We start from the raw sequence: 20,943 nt of genomic DNA, 5'->3' as shown, positions 1-20,943 counted from the left end.
AATCAAAAGCGTTGTTGATTGAGAGAAAAACCCAAAATAGTGACAGGTGATCAGTTAAAGCATTACAGTAGTCACTAGTAGTAATCACTTGTTTCTTTTAACCTGAAAATTATGATTTTTAAAAAACAGGAATGGTGGATATCACTCAGTTCACCTTCAGCCTCACCTTCACCTGCATTTTTCAGAAGTCTGTCTCAATGTGTCAGTCTTGTCATAGACTGGTGACTAACCACCACTACCTTGTAAAAAAGATAAGCAAGGATACTTAATAGAGTATTTTTAGGTGCGCTCTTTTCTTGTTGTGCTACCACGTGTAATATTATGCATGCAGGATTATTACCTATTCGATTAAGCCATGGTTAGTGAGCCACTGTTTGGCTCAGACTATTTTATGGTAAACACTATTTCTCTGTGTCTTTCTGTTTGCATCAGAATAGTTTCAAGGCACTAAGGTGAAAGTTGAAGGTTAAAGATAATGCAGGATTTTAAATGTTATTTTATATGCAGTATCCAGGCACAGATTACATTTGTATTTTGTATTTTTTCCTCACAATGAACAAATGTTGAATATAAGAAAAAAAAATAAAAGATTTTGTACCAAATGATAAAATGATTGCAGCACAAGTTGTTGAAGTCTTCATCCATATCAGCAGATGAACTTCAAATTTCTCTGAGTACTGTACATTAACCTCTAGAGTCCCTGCGTCCTCATATGAGGACCGCACAGCTTGGGTTTCCAAAGCTCAGGACTCTAGAGGTTATGGACAGAATGTTCTTGACCTTGGAACAGCAGTAGGTCTTTATTTATGAATGAAAATGAAAACTATCCTGCCAAATGTTTTGATTCAGAGGGTCTGCTGTGTGTTAGTCCAAATCAGTAATATTTTTAAATGGAGCCTTGGGGCTCTGGTTTGACTGAGAACACTTTTGAGTACCTTTGTACAGAGTTAACAAATACGGTGTAGACATAGCCTCCTGTAGAGCTAAAGCTGAGCTGAAGAATAAAAATGGCCGAACTGCCACTATGTTGTTATTTTAATGAATATATTTTTGTGATGGTTGCCCTTGATATCTTTTATTGAAAGATATATTCTGACCCATATCTGTTATTGCACATATTATATTCTCTCTCCATATGAGGTTTACTTCTTGTCAGATCCTATGTGGACATATATTCCCATTACCATCTCGCAGATTTGTATCTTTGCTAAGATTCCCCACAGGAAATTGATTCCTCTTGGACATTAATCTTCCAAAGAGATGCGGCTACGATTTTAGGCAGGTATACACTGTCATTTGTCAGGTGTCTGTGTGAGAAGTCTTCTGCTTTGACTTATTGTATCTGGGTTGGCTGGAGAGAAGATAGGCTCTAAAACAAATGGCTGCTGTCCTGCAGGGAGAAGAAGCCTTTAATGAGCCTGTCTTCACAGTTGGCATGGTCCCTGTCAAGCCCTTGTGGAAAACAAATCTGCCTCCAAACTTGTTCTGTATCAAAGCCTTAGTGCAATAAATTAAAGCTTTTCTCATTGCTATTGTACTGAATGTGTTTGCGTTTATCCCGTAAGAAATACTGGAGGAAAAGACATGGCTGAACGCAGAGCTGCCACTGGAGCTGGAGCGAACTGGGTAAACTGAACCAGTTAATAGATACTTTCTGCCTGTCCGGCTACATACACAGCTGTTTTCTCTGTTGCCACAACAAGTTAAACTTACTGTAAATCAGCTGATGATAAAGATGCTTACACTAGATGATACACTAGATGCTTTAAGTAAAATCGCTTCACTCCTTGCTGAACCTGAATGCAGACCTTTGTAATAGTGGACAAATTCAGTTATAATGTTTACTGTAATACACTATGGAAACACAGCTGTTTGTTGTCTAACCGAGTTAGTTGGGATTAAGACTGATTTGTTCAGCCCTTGCACTTTTTTCTGTATTCAGACATGATAAATATACAGCAGCGTGTACGCATATAAAGGATGGATGGATAACATAATACATAATACATCCAAATGTTTTGCAGAGTAACATGCACATATATAAGAAATTTCAAACAATAATCTATGAACTTTATGTGCAATAGACTTTCTTAGTCTAAATGGCTGTAGAAAGAATAACAAATAAACAATTGTAAAGCTTATTTGTAATTATAATACTCACTGCTGCAAGTTGTTTTATGTAACCGGGGATGACAGCAACACTGAGCTTCTCAACACATGTATAGGTAAAATCTGTTTAAACTGTCTCTTCATGCTTTAACTTCACACAGTCATTCTGTGTTTTTATGGCCTGGGCAGATCCATATATTGTCGAACCTGTAACAAAGGATCTTCGGCATCACTAAGTAATACAGTCATCTTATCTTAATGCCGCTCAGGTTAAAATAAATGGGTCCATTTGAAAAGTAATTAGCTCACCGAAAGTCAGTGTGTGTTTCTTGAATATCCACCCTTTATCACAGGGTGTGCCAAACCTGTGATTTGTTCTCCTTTCCTTTGTTCTTTGGGAAATGTATCTGCTTAGAGAGAATAGAAATGATTGATTTGCAATAGTGCTTCCTCTCTGTTCCTCACATTATTAAAAAAATATTCACTATAATGTCTGAACACCACAATAAGGGTAGTTGATAGTGAAATTGGAAGATATTCAGCCATAAGAATCTCAATTACTTTGTCACACAAAGATTAGAGAAGCAATAAAAGACACTAAGTCAGTGAGTCAGACAAAGCCTGTATGAAGGTTTTGAGGTGCACTGACAGAATATGTTCCACAGGGACTGTATTGTCTCTTTGAAAACTGGAGACAGATTTATTGCAAAGACACCCACCTATTTTATTCTCTCTGAGAGATAAGGACCCAAGCTGATGACTGTGCTTTGCATTACAGATAATATCTCAGAACATGGTTTCAGTATTCCTAGTGATTATACAGACCTAAGTTTTTATTGTGCCGGTAGCTGGAAGCATCTCCACTGTGCTGTGGTTTTTAGCCCCCACAGTAGTGCCAGAATCTTGGATATTAGATTTTCTGGACATACTTTAACATACATACTTAAAGGTGCATTAACTAGGATTTAACACATGGTCAGATAAATCAATAAACCTGCATACAGCACTGCTGTTGTTATTTCAGCTTCTATCCTGTATTGTAAAAATACAGGCTGTAAATCAGCCCTGCTAAATGTTAGTGAAACGTCTGAAACAGACTGAAGATATTGTGATTTAGTTCTTTTTATTTTTCACAGAAAGAGTGCGGCAAAGAAAGAGCTAAAACCTGGGTTAACACTGGTCTGGCTTTTTGATGGAGAGCATTAATAGCAGCTAAAGGACTCATATTCGATTCTGATTCTTGCTTCTGGATGCATTAGCATCTAAAGCTAACATATTTGTTTTGGTAACATTAGCGACCTACCATGGTCATGACTTTACAGGCTGACAATTCTCAATGTACTCTCTAAAAGGCACTTTGAAAATATTACGTTAGCAGGGCAGCATGGTGGCACTGTCACTCACAGCAAGAAGGTTCTGGGCTTGAGCCCCCGGCTGACCCAGGGCCTTTCTGTGTGACTCTCTTCAGTATAGATGATGTATGGATCAAGTTAATATGATTTTAATTTAGGAGTCATTGGAGCTGCCCAGTGTCATTTTGGATGTTGTCGTGACTCAGCTCTACATGAGGTGGAAAGTAATTTCAAACAATCAACTGTCATCTGGCTAATCTGAAAACGCACAATGCATGGAAATAAGGCAGTGTTTTGTTTCACACCACTGAACTCTCCCAGTAGGAAAAACTGTGTCTAATAGTCATTTACATTTTCAAAGTGCCTTTTGGAGAGTACATTGAGAATTGTCAGCCTGTTTGGAGTGTTCACAGTGCTATCAAACAACCCTTGAATCAAGCAATTACCTATGCAGTTTTGATTGCCTGGATTTGTACTCCAAAGAGCAGAAGTCACATAAGGATTTAGACTGTATCTGTTATTCTCTCTTTTCTTTTCTAGCATGGCTCTTTCTATGAGCAATCATAAATTAACAAGATCACTTAATCTACGTTCGTCACTGATGTCAGCAGCATTTCCTGCCACTTTTCTGTCAGTACTAAATAAAACTGTAGGGCTATAAGGTTGATTAACATCATTTTCAAACAGCAAATGTTCCCCTAGAGAAAGCCTGAGCTTATTTGTCTTCATCCCTTGCTGTGCTGCAAAGTGGCAGAATAGTTATTTTCTGTCATTTAGTTTTGCACTTTGTCTCGTATATGCACCAAATTTCAAACAACGGCAGCCATATATACATATACAGACATACAGTATATTCGTTGTGTTTTCCTCTCTGGATGCATCTCTCTCTGCCTGTTGAAGTGGAACATGAACATAATAGTCAGCTCTGTGCTTCTGACTGCTGGAGAAGCTCTTAAAAGTCAAGCAGAGATTGGGGGCACTTCAGATAGATTTAAAAAAGCTGCCTTACTGTTAATGATGAAAAATACTGCAGATAGACCGCTATTACACTGAATTATACTGCACATCATTTAAAATATAATGTCCACTTGCTAGATTTTTCCAGAGCTATACACCATGTCACATCTTTTGAACATATACGATTTATCTGTGCTGCAAGATAACACCATATAATGAACGCAACTGAAAGAAATACTGCTTTATTTTACTACCCCTTGGATGTCATCCATGCAAAAGCTACTTGGGCTATCTCACATCTCATGAAATTATGTAAATCAGTCTCAACAAAAGTGCATTAAATGTAAACGCACACCTAGGACATACATATGTACACTTTTTAAGATTTAAAAATTAAATAAAAACGGACTGGTTAGTAATACACTCAGCATATACATGACAATAACATCTCCAGTGGCTATATATAACATAAAAAAGAACATTTCTTTTCTTGTCTTAATAAACTGTTTAAACCTGCATCAGGAAGAGTTTCTTTCAGTCTAGCTATGACTTATTGGAAAGGTTTTTTTTTCCAGCTGTTATTTAAAAGTATTTTATTCAGGTATATTCTCATTTTTTAAAAAAGGTCAGTTATTAAACTAATGTACAGAAACAGCTAAAGTGTTAGTTGTGGGTCATGGAATCTTTTCTGTTGCAGCATGTCCAGTTTTGTAATTCAGATTACTGACATTACTCACGGGGTCTTCACTGAGTCATGAAGACCTTTCTGCATCCATTTTACATGGAAAATGATGCCTTAGTATATCACGCAAAAGACAGTGTAGTTGAACTTGAGAAGGTCAAAAGGATAAAGGCATTAATTCCCCTGCAATGTGTATTTTAGTAAAGAATAAACTCTGCGTGTTCATCATCATGACAGACATTACTGGTTATTGTTCTGGTGTTTTCAAAGTCAGCTGCAGCTTCACAATGTTGTTTTTATACATTATTATTATATTGTCAAGCTAAAGTTGTTTCTCCCTGCGGTCCCTACTGTTGATGTAGATAACCGTAATAATCTCATAAATTAAAATTGTAAAGCTACTACCAGTTCAGATGAAGAGGCTGCACTCATTAACATGACTGAGAGCTACAGCACTATTCTCCAAGGCTCTGCTCTGTGCCAGTCATTCGGTCACAGCTAAGCTGACGAGCTCCACTGAAAGTTTATTTTCTCACTATAAGGATGTGAAGGGCAGATGGGCGAAGCTTCTGACTTTGACTTTGTGTATAATCCCCTGCTCTTTCATTGGCTACGGTTTGAATATGAGGGTGACTTATTCATGTGTAATGAATTCAAATCCCATCTTCTCATTGGTTCAGTTCTGCAGTTCAGTTATTAATACTCATTCAGACCAGCTGTCAATAAGTTGCCATGGAATTGGCTGCAGATTTGTCATTGCCACTGCAGGTTGTAGCAGAAACACTCCAGGTTATAACATTGTGTCAATACATCACGTGAATTTTTTTTTTTAACAGTCATACATTAAAAGGTAAGTCACACACGCTTCTTTTTAACATTCTGAGTATCACAAATATCAGATTTCTTTAAGCCGATGCACTTCTGTGACATAAAATGTGCCATTTCCAGCAGGACAAACAGGTTGTGCATGTGTAGGAATATGCATCCAAAGCCCATGAAGTATTAATGCAACCCATTTTCTTCTGTCAAATGTCTCACCAGAGACACAGTATCAGCCTCACTGTCTTCTCTGTGCCCCATCAGTACAGTGAAATTAATACCATTTTAAGTATCTTTGGGGCAATCTTTCTGTTTCAGAGGCAATGAGATTACATATATCTCTATTGACTTGGTGTTACCCTGTATGTAAGTGATCTATTTTAAAAGGATTAAGACATGTTGTGTGAGTACCAGGATTCTAGACGTGTAAGCAGCAGTGTATCCTCCAAATTTTAATCTCTGAACCTTTGGCTCAAGAGCTACAGTGTACGCTTGATTACCTGAGTCTTGGAAAGTAGTAGCACCAGACAGCCAATCAAATAATACAGCACTAATTAACTTTCAAGACTATTCAGTCATTTCATTACAAATGCTGTTTCCCTTCATCATATCTCTTCTGCCGTGTTTCAGCAATCAGTATGTGGAAGATTGAAAACTAAATTGAGTTTGTGCATAATGCACATCAGCCGGCGGTGAATGCTAATTTTGCCATCAGTGAAACATGATAGAATGAAAAAACACCTGTGCATGAGGCTGTGCACTGATATGAATATCGTACACCAACACTCTCTTGTATACCACTGTGTAATAATATTCTGCTAAACATCTATGGGAATCACATCCATATCTGACAAATCTGCAGCTCAAGATTTCCATCCATGAATGCCAACATTCAGAATCAGTTCAAGATATAAAATACCATTTATGTGACAATGTGGACTGCATGGGTTTTTTGTTTGGGCTGTAGTCAGTGAAAACAAGCTATAAGCACAATTCTGACACATCACATTTTAAGTTGATATGGCAAGCTTGTAAGCAAACCGTTGCTTATTTACACATCCAGCAGGCATGGAGCAACACCATCAATCATTTCATATTTCTGGCCACATGTAAGTCTGAGAAAAATATCTGGCCGCTTGCTGCTAAATGCTCCACGCTCAGACTACTGCCTGCTTGTAGCTGAAAACAACACAATGACAGCTATGACAGGGCAATGGCGCTAACCATCACGTGGAACGGCGGAATAGGGTGATAAGTCTTAGTCACTGTGAGGTTCATCACTGCAAGTAACTCCTTTCATATACAAATAGTCATGTGATCAGTTATTAATGTAAAAATATGGAATATAGCTTCTTTAACTGTGCTGTTCCCCAAGCACAAATGTTGTAAAAGCTAGAATTTTAAAAACACTGGACATTAAAAAAACAACTTTAAGTTAAAAGTGCAGCGTAGTGAGATCTAGAGGTGAGGTTGCAGATTGTAACATTCAGTAGAGCTCTCATACATCATGATAAACAGCCCTCACAACCATTTCACAGCTATTGCCATAAGTGTAGGACAAACTGCGGACTCAGAGAATAAGTATGGCTGACTTGACGGAGCAAAAGCTAACGGCGGCTCACTTGACTGCAGTGGGTTACTCAGCACTGGCCTCGTTCTCCCATAGCTAACAATATAAAAAAAAAACTTGCATTTAGGTTAACTTTATTTGTTATGCTAAACTACCTGTCCACCAGAAAACAAGAAACTTTGGTGTCATTCTAGAAAAATTTGTTCCTCATCAATGATTTCCATCTGGAAAAGGCCCCACCAAAGTTTATTGTCGTCTTGTGCCATCACAATCCTATTTCTTTGTATCTTTGCTTCTTTGATGACGGGGATTCATGCCGTCTTCCTTTTTCTGGTGTAAAGTACAACTATGATCGTTTTCTTCAAGTTCATTTATTCTGGCAATTACACTTTAATAAAAACATAATTGTGCATATTATAGCCAGTTTCTGCTAATAAATCCTTCTATATCTTATACATTGCAGCTTTAATTTTTTTTCAGGTTTTGCAAAATTGTCCAATTAAGACTAATGTTTTTGCCCAATGATATTGTTAATACAGTAATATTTTTATACATTTATACATTTTCTGTGTCTAAAATTCATTGCAGATTCAGACACTGTACTATATGGACATAGAAGCCTGTGATCCTTTCCAGTGAAAGCTGAAGGACAGTGTGGCTGAGCATCTTCACCCCGGGTCAAGTAGCTCTGTCTGATGATTTAATTAAGGTCACAGGCTGAGAGCACAATTTGCCTATCATCTGCGTCATTAACATACCTCTTTGTCCAATATGTTGATGTGAGGCATTCATTTACAGTTAATCAGCTTTGCAGCGTTAGACCTCTGATTATGCCAGTGTGTATTGACAAAGGCTCTTATGAGATATAGTTTAACTGGATATTGTTTTGTCATGCCAAAGAGGTTTATAATGTGACTTATACGCCCAAAACATCATTTATAATGTTTCACACAGACACTCTCACAAACAGCTTGCACTCCTCATCGCCGCCGCGTTGAGCTCATTTACCCAGCACTGAGCGAAAGGTGATAGCTGACAGTGTGAAGTAATCTGTTCTATTGATCATGCTGTCAGAGAGTGACTTCAGTAACTGCAAAAGCAAACACAGCAAATATTAACCCCTTACTTGAAGACAAACAAGGATGATACCAAGACATTTAACTGTTGTAACATTTTGAAAATGTTTAAGAATTTGCTTTCATGACGCCACACTTTTTTCTTGTTGTGAGAATTTGGTTTGGTCCTACAGTGTGCTTTTTAGCTGTAAGAAGAGGAGCGTGCTGCCGGGATCATTTACTGACACTGACATCTACGGTTTTGGAGATCAGAGGGTGAATCCCGAGGGGGTGTTGATGCAGACTTGCGCTATGGTTTGAGGAGCTGTATTACGTTGCTCCGTCAAGCCCCTCTTCCATCAACTTCAGGGAAACGGACCCCATTGTTACCCATAAGCCTGTGTGTCATTGAATATTTATCACATATCTGATTTGAGGGGGAGAGATTCCTGAGATATCCTACCCCCACCCCTGAGGCCTGCAACTCAACACCCTGTAATAGAAGCCCTAAAATGTGGCTGTCATTTTCTGCCTCAGGGACATGGTTAATTAATTACATGTTGGCTTCTACACTTAATTCTCTAAGCAAACCTGTCTACATTTTATCACAAGCTCATCCCAACTCTGTACTAGCACAGTGATACCGTATAATACCGTATGCATTTATCCGAGATAATATGGAATACAGCTCAAATCCAGAGAAGACTTATTAAAAAGCTGAACATATTCTTTAGCTGTCAGCCAATGCACCTGTCTCTATAGGATTATTAACAAGTCAGTCAAGTCATGATGGAGAATTCACAATGCAAAGCCTTAAAGCATGTGAAAATGTTAGGAGTGATTGCAGCAATCAGTTGCAGAGCAGAGAGCAGCAACCAGTTTCAGAATTTTAACTTTTAGGTTCAATACAGATAAATATTGTTGAACAGGAAAATGTAATGCAACACATTAGACAGTAATGTCGAATGCAGCCCCTGTCTCTCATTAAGCCTTTAAATTCAAGATCAAGCGACAAAACAAACAGAATTAAAACAGCCATGTGAGGATGTGAGCCAGGAAATCATCAGTCATCAGGACTGTCAGGACCATGGATGCCCATCCCAAATTACACAACAACCCAGCCAGTAATTGTTGAGATACAGTATTTTAGCCTGGACCAAACCAGCCACGCCATAGCACATGTAAACACAACAGACAGTGATTGACACAGAAAGACTGTGCAGATCCACTCATACTTCTTTCGCTGTCAACATCAGTTGTTGTTTCAGCCAATGTTTCACTTGTGTAAAACAAAAGCAAAAGTCTCCACTCCTCTTAGTGAATTACAATTCAGCACTGGTGTGAAAAGTCACGTCCACTACAACAAGAAAAGGCAGAAATTCGGCCATTCTAGAGTTTTTATTCAGTCTATTATTTGCAGTAAAATTCACAGCACAACTACCAGAAAGACACCAAATAACATTTAAACCTAGAGGTGTGTAGTGATAGCATGCAGAAGTCATACTGTTATGTGCAGCACATCAACACCATGCGTGTTTGATGTACAACTCACTGCCCTGTGCATTTCAGTTAGAGCCACTCCAGTGTGGAGAAGATCGATTTTCTGCAACAGGAACATTAGTGACTCTCGAGCCAGGGGTATTAAACTCAAATCATTGTGTTCTATTGTTTGGCATGTAATATTGATTCTTTCCTAGGTTTCATTGGTGAGAGTGAAATATTGTAGCCTCAACAGTTGTGCACACAAAGAATGAACCCATTTGAAAACAAATAACTTGTGCAAAGTGGTACAAAATATCTGTTTAGATTTAAGTGGCAGAACGTGAAGCAGCATGTAATACCAGGCTTAAAAGTAAGGGGTATATAGACTGCATTAAATAGGAAGCTACCCCGAGGATGCCCTGTGGTCAGATTTACAGTGAGAGGAACAAACTGACAGCAGACTTCCTGCAACATGTTAATACAGCAACGTTCTGCTGTCTCAAATCCCTCATTATGTTCTAGTGCCTGTTAGAGGGCAGTCCCTGAGGACTGTCTTCACAGTGGACCAACTCTTCACTCACAGAGACGTGTCGTGCATGAGAACAATGATGAAACCCCTTCTCAGTTAAAATCAGTATTCTCATCCATGAGTCACTGTGGCTGTTCTCACTCGGAAATTAGACACAGCAGGTACAGAGTGAAAATGTCCTTTTCTGAGGTGCAAGTACTTTCACGAAGAATGAAAATGTTTCCAAACATCACGCCATTGCATCATGAATCATACTGATGAAACTAACTTCTCCTAAATGTAAATTTGAAGACAACAGACAATCTAATTATGCAGGTTTTATTGCAGCAAACAGCAGTTTTGTCAGTTGTTGCTACACGCAACTGTGATTTGTTGTCTTTAATGAATTGTTGAATTTAATGAATCAACTCGTCAATACTCTCTGTGAATCTTCTGGAAGAACAAAAGCTCTGTTCCTGTTGTGCCACAAACAAAGCAAACATGCCCATCAATTCACACAAAAGGTAAAACAATAAACATATACAGAAGAGCCTGGTGGCTCTTTCTTAGCTGTATTCATCCAGGGTGACATTTACTGTCTGATAAATTTCAAGTCAAACTGAAGAATGAATTTATTACCCTGAGTGCAAATAGTACAGCGGCAACAGCATGTATTTTTGATAGTCTCCACCGGATCTACTTGTATAGACCAGGGGACTGAGCCAGGGGAATGTGGCATGGAAAAGGTGGTTATTTGCCCTCAATTCAAATGCATCACTAAGCCTTGTTTTGTTTATGCCCGTTGAATTCTGCATTGGAGACTGAAACCTTCCATTATCCCCTGTTCTCTGGCTGGGTTATTCATCTGGGTCTCCTGTCGTGTCTCCTAAATAAAAAGCCTGCAGCACTTCGCCAGCCTCCCACTCTTCAAGCACCATGGGGTCTCTCACAAAGCTAATGGTCACACCAGGGCCTGTCAGCCCTCTCCAGAGCCCATCCTTTGTACACGCTCTGCTCCAGTCTCACCCCTGCTGCCCTGCACCTTACTGCAAATGTCAGAGAATATTGATTTGGCTCAGTCTTCACTGAGATAGCTGCCTTTGTACTGCAATAAAGAAAAAGACCTAACCTTCATATGTACAGCTAGACTCTATTCAGTACTTCTCCTCAAACTGAAATTTTCTGTCTGAATGTTGATTTGTCTTTCTCTGAATGATATGAGGAAGCATGTCTAACCACCAGCCGAAACACCACAGTGGTACAGTAATTGCAGAAATGCTGCCAGGTTGTGAGCAAGCATCATAAATGCTCTCTGATGAACACGCCATCAGAAACAAGCTCCTGAAGCAGCTCAAATATTTCTCTGAGCAGTTAAGCATCTTAGCAGGAGACATATTTATATTTCTGACTGACACCGCTTCAAACTAGGATCAAACGAGTTCCACAGACAAACAAAAGAGAGGAGGAACAAAGAAAAAAGAGGACAACAAGTGAGTGTTGGCATTTGAAAATGCAGACACGGTTCCAACTTTTACGTCCTCAAGATTTGTGACACATTTCAGCACCAAACTGCTGGATATAGAACTCAGATTTCATACATGAAAGCCATAGTTTGAACACCTTAATAAGCTTTGCATCACAGATACAAAAATGAAATACACAATAAATAAATGGCCCCATTAGTCATCAATATGTAACAAAAGAATGACATTTATCCTAAATATAATGACTTGACTTGGGATTGTTGCACTGAATCAGTGTGGCATGATGCCCATTTTCTTGGGTCTTGCATGGCTGATCTAATTGTTACTGCCGAAAACTCATTAGGAGTCAGTTGACTGGAAATCCTCGCAGGAGAATCATTTCAGTCGTCTGATAACCTCCACACTGCATTTCAGAGGAGTTTATTCAAAATCCTCTTACAGAAAGAGCGAGAACAAAGAGCTGCTGATTTCCCCAAGGTGTAATGACACTAGTGCACCTTATTAATTTATAGGAAGTCACATATAAAATACACTGTGTACTGTATATGCTGCTAAATGGCAGTGTTGTATGTTCTGTGACACCTATAGTAGGTGACTTTCCTCTAAACACACAGAGTAATAAAGCTGAGGTGCAAACAATGACTGATCCTTTATCATTTATTCAGATACCATTAATTAATTTGTGTGGCAAATAAAAAACACATCTACCTTCTTTAGACAAAAGAAAACAGTTTCAATTTTAGAATTTGGGAAGTTTCTACTGTAGGATTCTGATATCTCTGTAATTCTCTGATGAATGTGAAGCCGTGTCTGGATGCCTCATCAGGTTTTTCCTGCAGTCATCAGGCTGAGTTCAGGGGCAGTTTGTCCTCTGCCTGTACTTGTACACGTCCCGGTCCCTCGTCTCTTGCCCTGGTTGCTCAGGGGAACGCTTCTCTGTAATGCTAGATGCATCCGTTGCATCTTCATCCCTCATTATTTTACCCCTCAAAGACCTTCACTGGAAACAGGAGATGCTCCGTTCTGAAAGAAAGGTTTAACTCTTTGTTGTGTCACACTATGAGTTGTTTTGTCAAAATTTTATCTTGCCTAATACTCAGCAAAAATAAATAAATGAAAAGATTTTGTTGCTGCTGAGGGAAAATCTAAATCTCGGGACAGATGTACCACTAACATGTTCACTGAAATGTTGGAGGCAAGTACATGGTGACCATTAAATCAGCAAAAATAGCCATTTTTATATCAAAACAATAGTTATCGTGTGAAAAGTGTTGATTGTAGTCAATCATCGCCCAACTCTGCACTTCCCCTGAACTCTGAAGAGCATTTTAGCATTTTTCAGAGTTGTGCTTTTCACTGTTCCCTATCAGCATTCTGTTCAGCATCATTTCCAGATGCAGCAGCAGATGTTTTTAGCAAAAAAGCTTTACAGATCTACTGTACGCTACCTTCCCAGCACCAAAACAACAGAAGTAGCAACTCACTGGAACACAGTGGAGCATTTAGCTGTCACTCTTTAGCTGCTCAGGAATCAGTGAAGACCAATATTAGACGTACATTCATCAGGTGGCCAGAAAAATTACTTTAGATGAATTCTAATGCTGATCTGTAGTTGCTGGTTATCTAATTATGCAACTGTTTACCGGTGTGTTTAGTACATCAACTTAAAAATGACGTCACTGTTGTGCTTGCAGGTTGTTTCTCCTGCCCCCAAGTGGCCAAAAAATTTTTGTTATTCTAGGTTAAATTTAATATATGGATTTTGGAACTAACATGGTGGGATTTGAGGCCAAAAATTATGATATCCAAAATAGAGTGCAACATTTCCTGCCATTAAAAGCCACAAAGCAGGCGGGATGTGCTTTACATCTTTAACATAGCGCCCCCTGTAACTCAATGAATGTAATTTTCCGTGTCCACTCTCAATCAGTTTTCACATTTAACAAAGATATTTTGTATATCTAAAAGAGTTTTTTCTTACTATATACATTTTTTTTCACTTGTTCAACCATAATCAAAAAGGTAAAGGAAAAACTCATTTAAAATCCTCTATAAAGCTTAAAAAAATCAGTTACCGAGGCAGTAGAATGTGCCTTATTTACATCTGATTAAATAAATCTGTTGCACAGCCACAACTCAATTGTCCTGCTGATGGCTTCAGTCTGTACTTTACTGCCTGATCTGGTCCACTTTTCAAAACCCCAGCCTGTCTGTCCCCAGAGGCTTTCATCATGCCATGTAATGACTGATTGGAGCTGCTATTCCATTTAGAAGTCAGGTTATAGAACAGGTAAATGAATTGTGGGTGGCTGCATCTATTCCGTGAGAAGAGTGTTGAATACGACATATAATTTATCACAGTTTGACTGACATTTAATAACCTGATATTATTTTTAACTGACAGAAAAAGTATTATTCTGTCACTCCCAGGCACCTCAGCTCAGTTTGATTCTGTCACAGTGACAACTAAATGCACCTGATAAACAAGAAAATAAAAATTGATGTCTACATTCTAAGTTAAATAATACTTTGTCAGTTCTTCAGTTTTTTTATTTGCCTTTGCATGCAAATTTTTTGAGAGAATGACAGGATTAAAAATGTCTCTTCAGTGCCATAGAAGGAAAATGTCCAGTGACAGCCCATTAAACACACCGAGAAACATTTTAGTTGATCTGCATGATGTACAAGCTGTGGTGTTGCAGGTGGAATTCCAAAGAAATCAATCAAATGATTATATGGTGAGGTGAAATCAATCGTGTGTTAAACAAATCATGATGGTAAATCAATGGCGCATTAAATAAGTGCCGGTGGAATTTGTTCTAATCTGATACTCATGTAAGCTGAATGAGAAAATTATGCAAAATGCATTTTTTCTACAAAACATTCAATGAGTCATGAGGTTTTGGGTACAACCCAAGTCTTTTTGATCCACGCTCGACCTAGATGTCGAGCGTGGATCGAGGACATCCCAAAGCTCTTATTCCTGCTCTATGGAGCAAGGAGTAACTGCCCGGAGGAGCCGTGAGTGAGGATATAAGGGAGCATTCTTGTATGGACCAACACACCCTTTTATCAGAAATCAGTTGATGACTGGACACTTCAGACGTCCCATGTCTCATGCCTCTTAAAACATATATATTTCCTTGAGTCCTCTCTCCTTGCATCTTCTCCTCACATGTTATGTGGGAGAGGGAAACATGGATGTATAAAAGAAACTTGGGATGTACCCTTTGTTGGATTAAATATATAATGAAGTGCTTAAACATGCTACATGACAGAGAAACTTTAATTATCAACCAACCTGCTACTGTTAAAATGTAAAAGTAATAAACTACAATCTGGCCAATCTGGCAGCAAAGAGCTGCTGTAAAGCTGCAGCTTGCCATAGAACTCTACACTTTATCTTGTGTACTTTTATCACTTTAGACCTGCTGTCTAGAAGCCCGGGAGTTGTGGGGAGGGCTCACATATTGATGTCCTACAGCTGCACAGACTGTAGAGATACCTAAGTACATCTTTATTCCATTTAATTACCTTTATCAGATCGTAGCCATTTTTACTGTATATACAGTAAAATCTATATGGTGGGGTTGCTTGTTTGTTTAGCTTGTTATCCTTATAAGCTGCATATTTGTTTTTCCTTATGTAAATGTATTCTCTGAGTATAATTATACTGAGCTACAGCAAAGTCCTTATATAGAGCGACTGCAATAATATCATAAGAGAAGTGATGCTCAGAAGTGTTAAAGATAACGCTTTAGATCATAACCCACAACATTCAGTGTAATTATGTCTAATTTACAATACAATTTTTTGTGGTTATGTTATACTTGCAAACTATGTAGGTAACAACAAGTTCTCCAACCTATACGACCCATATGGGCGTTTGTCCCTTTCCTCTCATACAACCCCTAGAGGCATCACATTAAATAGCACTCCCACGGTAACAGGAGGAATTTCAACAATTCCGTCAACAAAAACGACAGCATACGTCACAATACCAAACTTTACGGACTTTTGTCGTCATGAAAACAGCCATAAACATGATGGCTAGTTAGCAGGCTGCTGCATCTTTATCATAAATATGCCATTACGATTATGAAACTGCCACAGTTTCACTACGTTTTGACACGTACAGTACTTGGATAGGTTTAGGAGCAAAACAATGTTGCTACGTTGAGAAACAAAAACACAAGCTACACAATGGAAGTGAACCCACCCACCCATCCCAACCACCTCTTCCTAATGCGCCTCTATATACTACGCCACATTACTTACTCCTTTCCTCATATCATAATTGCTACAGTCACTAGAAGACACCAAACTATAACACGTAACAGTTTGTCATAATAAACTGCTGGCACAAATGACGTATATTGTCGTATTTTACAGTGAGACAGTCTTGTAGGTAAAAGGGAACAAAATGTGAAGTTATGAATGTATATATACATGAGATAGATGCTAACAAGTTATCACTAACCTGCCACTAATGCCCCTCGTGACATGTCATCCAGTGAAACAATAAGGATGATGATGTTTTTTTACACAGGCATTACTTCTTAGTGAGATACATTGTTTGTGTGATTTGTCAGATATAAGAAAAATATTTAAAAAATATCACCAGCTTTATACTTTAAAACTGTTTCATACAATGTATTACCATTGACTCATGTCTCACAATTGATTTTAAAATCTGAAGGAGGTTTCTTCAACAATGGACTCTCCAATTCTTCATTCTCTCAAAGGTCAGTGCTGTCAGGACACTTTGCGGTTGGTTAATGACAAGAAAACAGCATGATAAAGTTCACCTAAGTAAATCTCTACATAGACTAACTTTGTAACTTTGTAACTTTGTCCCTGTGAGCACCTATGCTCTATTCCATTAGAGTTAACTGGTTTTGTTTAGTGTAAATGCTGGTGTGATCAGGTCCTAAGGGTGTGGTACTGAAGTAGAAGAAATAACACAATATTAAATCTCTATAAAAAATGGCCATAAGGGCAAAGAACAAAGACATAGCTTATTTATATACAAAATAAATCTTTGCACTTCTTTTTTTTTTAAATATGTGTAGACTGATCTTGATTTGGATCAATGTGATGTGCCATCCATGCCACACATACATGTGCTAACTTTTATAAAGCACAAATTAGCTCAACGTCAGGGGAATTACAGCTGCAGGAAACAGGCGGTTCTCTCTTTTGACCACATAAGAATATTTTGAGCATCTACCCTGGATGGAAGTAAAGTTTGGACTGCTCTGGTTGTCTCCTGGGTTTAATTCCGCTGGGCACAAGGTCAGCGTGCCAGAGTGCCATAATTACATTTGGCTCCCACTCCCACAACAGGATTAGATGATCTGTGGCCAAGAAAGCTTTATAATTGCCCCTGCTTACCAGTTGCCAGTGCAGTGTAGAGAAAGGTCACTTGGTCTGCCACTGAGACACTCTTTTGGCCAATATTCCCTCAACACCTTGTGTCAGTGCCATCCCCTCCCCCCATCCACACCTCTGAACATGCAGAGCTGTCTGGGACATTATCTTTGTCTCTTACTGCCTGAATCCTAATTGTTACTATTTTCCTTTCGCTGTTCAGTGAATAGAAAAAAAAAACTAAACAAAAGAAATACTGCAGCTGATGTTGAAGCATTACCTCTTTGTATGTGGTCTGTGATTTCAGAGAAACAGAGCCAAGCTTCCCTCATTATCTTTGGCTGAAAATATATGACCTTGTTAGTAACAAAAGAAAACAGGCATAGCACTGGTGCATTGTCTGCTTCCTCTTTTTTCATTTTCACCTCTCGTTAAGCTGCATAACGGCTTTGAACAACTCCCTCAAACCTCCTCAGCATCTTTCCCCTAATACAAGGATTCCGCCCCCTTTTTAAAAAACTAGCTATTGTTCAGTGCTAAAAAGGAGCTACTTGTACAGAAATAATTAGCTGAATTACATGTAGAGATGTAAGCATCTCCCTTCTGAGGTGAAAACCTTCCTCATGAAAGTCCAATGTATCATTTAAACTAGCACAGAACGTTTTACTACACAGAGGGTGAATTCAGGGAGTGAAACGCAAACTGAGATCATAATAATAATAATTACTTCTCTCTATGTCTGAGACATTTTGCATGTGTACTATAATATCTCATATTCAGCTGAATATTGTGGCAGTATCGTTGTGGTACTATACAACAGATATTCAGAAGTAAGATTACTAAACAGACTACTTGTGACATGTGAACATTGCCTGTGAATCTGTCCCTGTTTACTTCTGTCTAGTTTATATTAACTTAATCCAACTTTCATATTATCCCATTAAAAAGCTGAAGCAGAGGCTAATACATTCTTAAAATTTCCTACATTGATTAATCTCTTCTGCAGTCACTTGCTGGTACCTAAAATTCTGATCTGTTATGGCAAGTAATTAATTGTATGTCATTTAGTAACACTAACAATTGCCTGGTTCCACAGGATTTACTATACTGTTCTTCTCTGGGTTGGATATCTTTTTGTTTCACTATTTTCACTACTATAAAGCTTAACTGATTAGTCAAGAAAATAATCGATAGGTACAGCTCAAGTATTGTCAGAATATTAGTACAATAACCATCAACAGTCTAGCTATGACTCTCTGACCGCACAAGACACAGCTTGACAAAGTCTAAAAATAGGCAACTCCATGTATGAATTCATACGTGCAGCCACATCACCCCCACTCTGCAGTGACATACACCTGAACAAATCCATGAAGGCCAGCCCATCTATGAAGGGGGTGAGACATAGGGATACTTTAGTTCTTCAGAAAGTCCTGTGGAGGTAAGTCAAACATTACCAAGTTGCTTATCTTACATATTATATTTTGCTTTTAAAAGCTCCTTTGCACAGCCAAAGGCATAAGGAAAGTGTCCTCTACTGGCTTGGCTGATATCTGCGGTCTCACAGCAACTCATTTTGACTTGTCTTTGCTGACTATTTTGCCTCCTTGTAAAACCATATTAGCTGCCTCTGGATGAAGGACTCTGAGCAGGGCTTATAAAAGATTTATGTGAGAAATGCCACTTTAAAAAGAGCCTGAGCAGTATCACAACATGTTTGCTATTGTTCATTGTTATGGTGCAGCCAGCCTACCTCCTGAGGTCTATGGCTTTTCAGATGAAGGATAATGTGAATGACCCAGTGTGACTGTTTGTTCTCCAATTTGTTCTGCAGTTTCTCTGGATCCTGGAAGGTGCCTTTGGCATGATGCAGTGCTGCCTCTGAAGCTGACTGAATTGCTTAACTGGGTGAGAAATGAAGATTTATCTGCACATCTGTGAGCCTCTGGTTTCTCAGTCACACAGCAGATCTTAATTCCTCACTGCAAGCAGTCAAGAGCAAACCAAATGAAGGTTAAAAAGGTACACATTTGAAGTTTCATTTCAAGCACAGTTAAATGTATATAGATTTTTTTTTTTTATCTAGTGCTTGTCGTAGCTTTTCGTTTCATACTGATTTGCAGTATAAACTCATGGCTCAACTTATTCTGGGCTTATTTATACAGTTTTATTTATTCAGGCTCAAGCCCCACACTATCACCCAAACTGCCACTCCACCTTCATTTCCTGCCAGGCCCTACTGCAGGCTCTCCCTCATCTGACCTCTCACACAGTGAACCCCATGAATGGACAATAGTGCCCTTCAGTGGGGCCCCATGACCATAGCAAAGCCTGCAGCTGGAGCGCATAGCAAGGCTGCCCCAGCCCGAGGGCATGCTAAACAGCTGAGAAAGATCACTGAACTGCCAAGGGGATTTTTGGAAATGCTCAGGGATTCACAGATGTGAGGGATGAAACATGGTCTCAATGCCATGCAAGAGGATCAAGACCCATAGCTGTTTTTCATATGCAGAGGAGAAGCGGTCTTTAACAGGTGCTCAGTGGCTGGTTGGTGAATATAGGCCTGGCTGCATGAACATGAACCGTTGGAAAGCCCCAGGCTATTTTTCATCAAACAAAGGAAGCAAGGGATTAGGGCAGTTGCTATAAAATCTACTGCAGAATTTCTTCCTCAAGGTCAAAAATAAAAAAGGATATTATGTTTTAAATATAAAGAATGAAACAAATTCAATTTTCACCCGTCACATAACTAAATAAAATGAATGGATAATATACATCCAGTGGCTATGTATTTCCTGAATCAGTGAATGAAATGCTGTATTATATACTCCATGTGGCTCACTAAGAGCTGATGGCGGTTTTAATGGCATCTTTGCTATGAAACTTTGGCATCAAACGATGATGATGAGCTTGTTATGACCCCTGAAAGGTTTCTAATTAGCTGAGACAATCGATTACCGTATGACTGAAACACACCAAACATGTCTCATCTTCACTTGCCAGAGATATTTGGTAGTTTGTGCCACAGGGTGGATGAGAGCAGGCATTTACTAATGAAAAGCAGGAGAAAAAAATAAGTGAGTACGGATCTATCAGTTTAGTATTTAGACAACATAAACATGATTAAAATTCTACCACCACCATCACCATCATCATCATCATCATCATCATCATCACAAATCTTCCTTCTCCTCCAGTCCTGTAATGATATGCCATCCAAGAAGCCATTTACTGCAGCCAACCCGGCTGCACAGCAAAGTCGCCCAGATACTTGCCGGCGCCCCCGCGCTGCCTCTCCAAATGAGTTTTCATTAGCATAATAGTGTGTGCTGCTGCTTAGTGATTTCTTTTAATCAACCCTGGAGTCACTGGCAATTAGTAACAGACAACTAATGGATTCAGATGGACATTCTTGGCATCCTCTAACTTACTGCCGGCTGATTTGATAGTTTGATTTGATTTGATTTATTCTTTCAAGCATGTAAAGACAGTTGATATATGCCCAACAAACATAATTTTACACATATCCAACAAATGCTAATCCAATATCAATTT

The 20,943-nt window shown here is 38.8% G+C and overlaps 1 long non-coding RNA gene across 3 annotated transcripts in view; it reads right to left on the bottom strand.

Moving 5' to 3' along the window:
• LOC109967130 (uncharacterized) overlaps positions 1-20,943 on the bottom strand; it is a 34,739-nt gene that overhangs the window by 6,499 nt on the left and 7,297 nt on the right. For 2 of the 3 annotated variants that reach the window (XR_002275886.1, XR_002275887.1), the window contains exon 4: positions 12,658-13,041. The exons of the other annotated variant lie outside the window; for it this stretch is intronic. This is a non-coding gene — a long non-coding RNA (uncharacterized LOC109967130). Of the gene's footprint in view, positions 1-12,657; positions 13,042-20,943 lie in introns of those variants that run through there. 3 annotated transcript variants of the gene reach the window in all.

Source organism: Monopterus albus, unplaced genomic scaffold (genome assembly GCF_001952655.1).
Source record: "Monopterus albus unplaced genomic scaffold, M_albus_1.0 scaffold5.1, whole genome shotgun sequence".
Classification (NCBI taxonomy): domain Eukaryota; kingdom Metazoa; phylum Chordata; class Actinopteri; order Synbranchiformes; family Synbranchidae; genus Monopterus; species Monopterus albus.
This window is presented reverse-complemented; position numbering and strand designations above follow the sequence as displayed.